This window comes from Notechis scutatus, chromosome 2 (genome assembly GCF_049901735.1).
Source record: "Notechis scutatus isolate UNSWTSFEM ecotype Mainland chromosome 2, rNotScu1.2, whole genome shotgun sequence".
NCBI classification, from domain to species: domain Eukaryota; kingdom Metazoa; phylum Chordata; class Lepidosauria; order Squamata; family Elapidae; genus Notechis; species Notechis scutatus.
This window is the reverse complement of record NC_142010.1, coordinates 218,824,414-218,830,413: the sequence shown is the minus strand read 5'-3', so window position 1 is coordinate 218,830,413 and position 6,000 is coordinate 218,824,414. Positions and strand designations below refer to the sequence as shown.

Here is a 6,000-nt window from a genome sequence, read left to right as displayed (position 1 = left end):
TAATACATTTAATTAGTGAGCTGTCAAGAAACATGGTATAATCACAAAAGTTTTATTCATTATATAGGATAATCTTATTTACTGGAGGGTTCTGATGCTGTTTGCTTTTGCTTGGTCTTGTTAGCAGGCTAGGCAACCTGTTGCTTTCCAGATGTCTTAAGTTATATTGTTATAAACACCAGCTAATCTAGCAAATATATAGAAATTTGACAGCTGTACTCTAAACATTGTCAAGAGGATATCAAGTTGACTTCCGGTGTCATTTCCATCGACAACGGATCAGAGACCGTGATCATGCATGGCCTTGATCCGTGTTTCCCTTGTTGGAAGGGTCCCCACGGGACTGCAGTCATCTGACCCCATTGGAGGGGTGGGAAAAGAGGGGGAGATTGCCAGCTGGGTTGAGGGGAGCCACATCTCTCCTCCCTAGCTAGGTATTACTCCCCTGGAAGACAGGGAGAAACGGCAGTCTAAAATGGCTGCCCTGAAGACAGAAAGCTGTTGGGACCATAAGTTTTGTGCTAGAGCGGTGAAGTGGTGAGCAACGTGTAACCAGATAAAAGAACTGAATTTTTTCTTAACAACCCCAAGAAGTAGAAAGAAAGCGCCCTCGCGCAAGAGTATTACAGTGGCGAACAGAAAATAAGAGGAAAATACAAGGTAAACAAAATTGGAGTATAAAAAGTTACAACGAAATTAGAGACTAAATTTTGAATAATATAAATTGGCATTAATTAGGCATTGGATAAAATGCTGGACTTACCTGGAATTGGTTATTATTAAGAAAATTAATTGTGGAAATGGTTGGAAATTAATGTTTAACAATTAAAAGAGAAAAGAAAAGAACTTGAAAAGTGGAAAGTGATACAGAGCGCCATCTAATGGTCAAAGACTTTTTCCAGACAAAATCTTATGGAAATTTACTGGACTCATAACTGTTATGAAACAAAAATAAATAAAATAATAAGAACCCCGGAAATTTTTTTTTTTAAAAAAGAGGGAGAAACTCTACTAAGAGGATATACAAATGAAATTTCCTGGGACTGTTGGGTGTTGATTGTGAAAGAGACCGAAGGATTAACAAGAGAAACAAAGATAAAAGGAGACTTTTGGCAAGGATTGCAATAAAAGATTTTGAATATTAATAACTTAACTATAAAAATTTGGAAGAAATAAGTAAAGATTTTAAGTTGGAATTGCAAACTGTAAGAGGAATGCTGAAAGAAAGAAGGGAATTATTGGAAATATTGGAAAAGAAAATAATGGCAATGGCAGAAGAACAAAGAAATTCTAGTGAGGCAGAGTTGTTAAAGGAAGAAGAAAGAGGCTCAGATAGACATGGAGAACAAGAAACACTGCCAAAAGACACAAAATGAATTAAAACTATGACATTGATGACAGAGTCAATAAATAAAAGAGAAAACGCTCCCAGGGTTAAACAAAAGAAGAAAAAATTATACAAGAAGAAACTTCAAAAAAGAGAACAGGAAAGTGGGGGGGGAGAAGATGGACGAAATGTTAGAAAGAAAGAAAGAAAGAAGATCAGGGAAATTTAGAAAAGGGAAAGTTGGCTAAAATTAAAAGAAATAATAAAGCCGAAAATTTCAGAGATAAGGGTTAGGGATTTTATAAGGGGGATACCACATGGAATATATATTGGTATTAGAAATGTATAAATAAATAAATAAATAAATAAATATATGTATGTGTGTATATATATATATATTCTTAAGTTTTCGCGGGTACTTACATGTATGGCATTCAGCTTTGTTCGGGTATTTTCCCACGTCATAGTAGTTGTGCTTTTAAAGTTGTAGCGACGTTTCGGCAGAATCTCATCTGCCATCATCAGGCTTCTGTATAGTGTTCATCTGTGAGTCAGGCTTTTACAGTGGTTTCAGATTTGAATTTGGGGCAGCCTATTGCTGTGCCAGAATGGTTTTTTCTTCATCCTGATTGGTTGAGAGTCTTGGTCTGTGTTTATTGGTCTTGGAGTTTGCTGTGTTCTGCTTGATTGGTGTTTCTAATATCTTCTGTCTGTTTTTTTGGCTCTTTTTGTATCTTGATTGGCTGGCAACATTGTGTTACTTTATTGGAGGCCTTTAGTGCAGCTTGGCTCCAGGTAAATGGACGGCTATCATTAGTTAGGAAGCTAGGTTTCATCTGGGTGCCTGGTTGGGGTGTGTTTGAGCTGGAGGTATCAGGGGGGATCTGTTTGTGCCCAGGTGTTTGCCTGGCTTGTGGTGTGGAGATTTTTTTGTTTGTGAGTGCAGGCTTCCAAATGATTGACAGTCTGGTGGAATCATCTCTTCTGTTCATGCTTTCTGGTCTTTTTTCAATATCTATGGCTTCTCTGATGATTCTGTGGCTGGGGTTTTCTATAGTGGCTAGGGTTTTGGTGCCATTGAAGTTGATGCTATGACCTGTGGCTTCCATGTGTTGGACTAGTGAGGAAGTGTGTTCCAGCTTTTTGACTGCATTTTTGTGTTCATCCAGGCGGGTACTTATTCTTCTATTGGTCTGTCCAATGTATGTGGCCAGGCATGATGCACAGGGGACTTCGTATATGCCTTGGTTTTCCAGGTCAATTTTATCTTTGGGGTTTCTGAGGATGGCTGCTATTTTTCTGTCTGTTTTGAAGGCAGTCTTGATGTGGTGTCTGTGTAGTATCTTACTAATTTTGTCTGTAGTGCCTCTTATGTAGGGCAGGACAGCTGTTCCATAGGTCTGTTCATCTTCTGTGTCTCTATTATGTCTCAGTGTGTTTTTGTGGATCAAGCCGGTGATTTTGCTTTGATTTGGCCCCATGGAAAAGAAAACCTAAACAACTTCCTAACACACCTAAACAGCACACACCCCAAAATCAAGTTCACCATGGAAACGGAAACAAACAAACAACTACCATTCCTAGATGTACTAATCTACAAAAAAACAGATGGCACACTAGGACACACCATATACCAGAAGAAAACACACACCAACCGCTACCTCAACGCCCAATCCCACCACCACCCAGCACAGATAAACTCCGTGGCTAAAACACTAATTACTAGAACCAAACGCCTGGCAGACAAGACACACATTAAGACTGAACTATGCACCCTGACCAAAGTACTGACAGCCAACGGCTTCCACAAAAGCAAAATCACCGGTTTGATCCACAAAAACACACTGAGATGTTTTCTGAGGTTCTCGCGGGTATTTGTATGTGGATCTTTGGTTATTCGGGTTTTCTCCCGCGTAAGATTGGAAGTATCTAGGCAATGTTTCGATTAAGTCTCATTCATCATCTTCAGGCATGTGTCTTCAGCTCTGTGCTTCTCAGAGTGATTTGAGCTTGCAGCTGCTTCTTCCTTTTAACTGCTAGTGGGGGTGTGACTTGATTGGGTGGGAGCTTGGCTGTGTTCTGATTGGGTGGGGGTGTGTTCTCATTGGTTGGGGGTTTGGCTGTGTTCTGATTGGTTGGGGGGGTTGGCCGTGTTCTGATTGGCTGGAGGTGTGTTCTGTTCAGGTGGGGGCTTGGTTGTGCTCAGGTTAGTCTTAGTTGCTGGGGGATTTGAGCTGGTGAGCTGTGATCTTGCTGTTTGGCTTTGAGTTCGTGGTCGTGCCGCATCTTCTTGGTGGGGGTCAGTTCGCTTCATGTATGGCTCAGAGGGGTTTGAAGTGGGTAGTGATGCAGCTGCAGTGCGGCTTCTGGTCCGTGGTCGTGTCTCATCTTCTGTGTGGGTGTGAGTCTGCTTTTTACGTGGAAGTGTGGTAGTGGAATCTTGTGTGGCCCTCGTGGGTGTGGGTCTGGTGTCATTCTTCATGTTAGGTACTCGTCTGTTCATGAGGGCGGGTTTCCAAATGGCTGGTAGGCGGGAGGTGTCATCTCTTTTATTCATGCTGTGTGAGCGTTTTTCTATCTCTATGGCTTCTCTGATTATTCTGTTGTTGAAGTGTTCGGTTTTGGCGATAGTTCTGGTATTTTTAAAGTCAATCTCATGTCCTGTGGCTTTGAGGTGTTGGACCAGGGAAGAGGTCGGTTCTTCTTTTTTGATTGAGTTCCTATGTTCTTCAATGCGTGCACTTATTCTTCTGTTAGTTTGTCCAATGTATGTGGTGGGGCAGGTGGGGCAAAGGATTTCGTATACTCCTTGGTTTTCTAACTCGATTTTGTCTTTAGGGTTTCTTAGGATGGTGGATATTTTTCTGTTCGTGCAGAATGCTGTTTTAATGTTGTGTTTTTGAAGGATCTTGCTGATTTTGTCTGTAGTGCCTTTTATATATGGGAGGAGGGCTTTGCCGTTCTCTTGTTCTCTGTCTTGGATTTTGGTTGGGGTTTCTTTTTGGATTAGGTGGGTAATCTTCTTTCTTTGGAATCCATTGGCTGTTAGTACGTTGATGAGAGTGTGTAGTTCGGTTTTTAGGTGTTGTTCGTCGGCTAAGCATTTTGTTCTGGAGATGAGTGTCTCGGCTATGGAATTGATCTGTGCTGGGTGGTGGTGTGAGAGTGCGTGTAGATAGCGGTTTGTATGTGTTTTCTTCTGGTAGATGGTGTGTCCTAGGGATTCCAAAGAAAGAAGATTACCCACCTAATCCAAAAAGAAACCCCAACCAAAATTTATATATATATATGAACTGTATATAAAACGTGTTGTTGTGAACCCTTTTCTTTCTTCGAGGATTAAAATAAGGAAAATGGAAATGAATTTAAAAATATGATTATTAATGATTATAAGTAAAGTGAAGATAAAATGAGAGATATTAAGAAGTTATTTTAGTGATTTACTGGAGGGGATATATACAGTTGACAGTTGATTATTTAATGGATATTAGAATTGTACAACAAGAATATTTTATTATGATTAAAGTAGGGGAATGGAAAATACCATGTGGATCCTAAATATATTGGTTTTATTATATTTTTACTCTTTTTAGATTGTTTATTATATATTGGCTTAGAAAAAATTAAGGATAATAATGATGTGTAATGTAAAATAAAATAGGTGGTAAGCTGAAAATGGAAATAATAGGGGATAAAGAATTGAAAACTTATGTATGGATGAAATGATATTGATATTGAATTAATGAATTGAAATATGAATTGCAAATTTATTTAAAGATGAGTGAAATGCATAATAATATGAGTTAATATTATATAAGATTAATGGAAATGAAAATATGACTATGTACAAGTGTTATAGTCTGGAAACATGTTGCTCACGTGAAAAGATGTATAAAATTTAAACAATAAAAAACGTTTTACAAAAAAAATGAGGGTATCAAGTTGTCTATCTCTAACACAAAGCATATTCTTAATTCAGATTTTTTTTCAAAGGAACGTTTGTATCTCTCATATATGTGTGTGTGTGTGTGTGTGCGTGTGCGTGCACATACATATACAGATACACTACAGTGCATATGTACTTACATGGTGGAGCAAATGTTCACACTATCTAGTGAGACCTTATGTCATGAGTTCAGTGGCTACATTATGTGATAAAAAACTGGAATCCATTGTGGCATCTGTTAAAAAACAATGCATTTGATTAAAAAGTCATTTGAATTTATCCAGTTCCTCCATCATTTAACAGAACTTACATCTACAGAAAAAAAAAATTCTTAGTGAAGAAAGAAGTATCTGAGGTTTTCAGAGAGAGAATTGCCCTTTCATGCTCTCATTTTTATTTTTATTTTATTTTATTTGTCAATTGCTTACAAGATAATAGGTATAAGTATAAACATAGTTATGAATACATGGATACATATAAGAAAAATAAAAGAAACAATAGGACAGGGACAGTAGGCACGTTGGTGCGCTTATGCATGCCCCCTACAGACCTCTTAGGAAAGGGGTGAGATCAATAGTAGACAGTTTAAGGTTAAAGTTTTTGGGGTCTGAGGAAGAAACCACAGAGTCAGGTAGAGTATTCCAGACATTGACCACTCTGTTGCTGAAGTCGTATTTCCTGCAATCAATTTTTCATCTTTCAGGATAGTAGCACCTGAGAGAATGCA

At 38.5% G+C, this 6,000-nt stretch overlaps 1 long non-coding RNA gene across 1 annotated transcript in view; it reads left to right on the top strand.

Annotated features, from left to right (window-relative positions):
- Window positions 1-259: 259 nt before the first annotated feature.
- Window positions 260-6,000, top strand: part of LOC148132514 (uncharacterized) — a 23,477-nt gene continuing 17,736 nt past the window's right edge. Inside the window, exon 1 of the long non-coding RNA XR_015748119.1 lies at window positions 260-660. This is a non-coding gene — a long non-coding RNA (uncharacterized LOC148132514). The remainder of the gene's footprint in view (window positions 661-6,000) is intronic.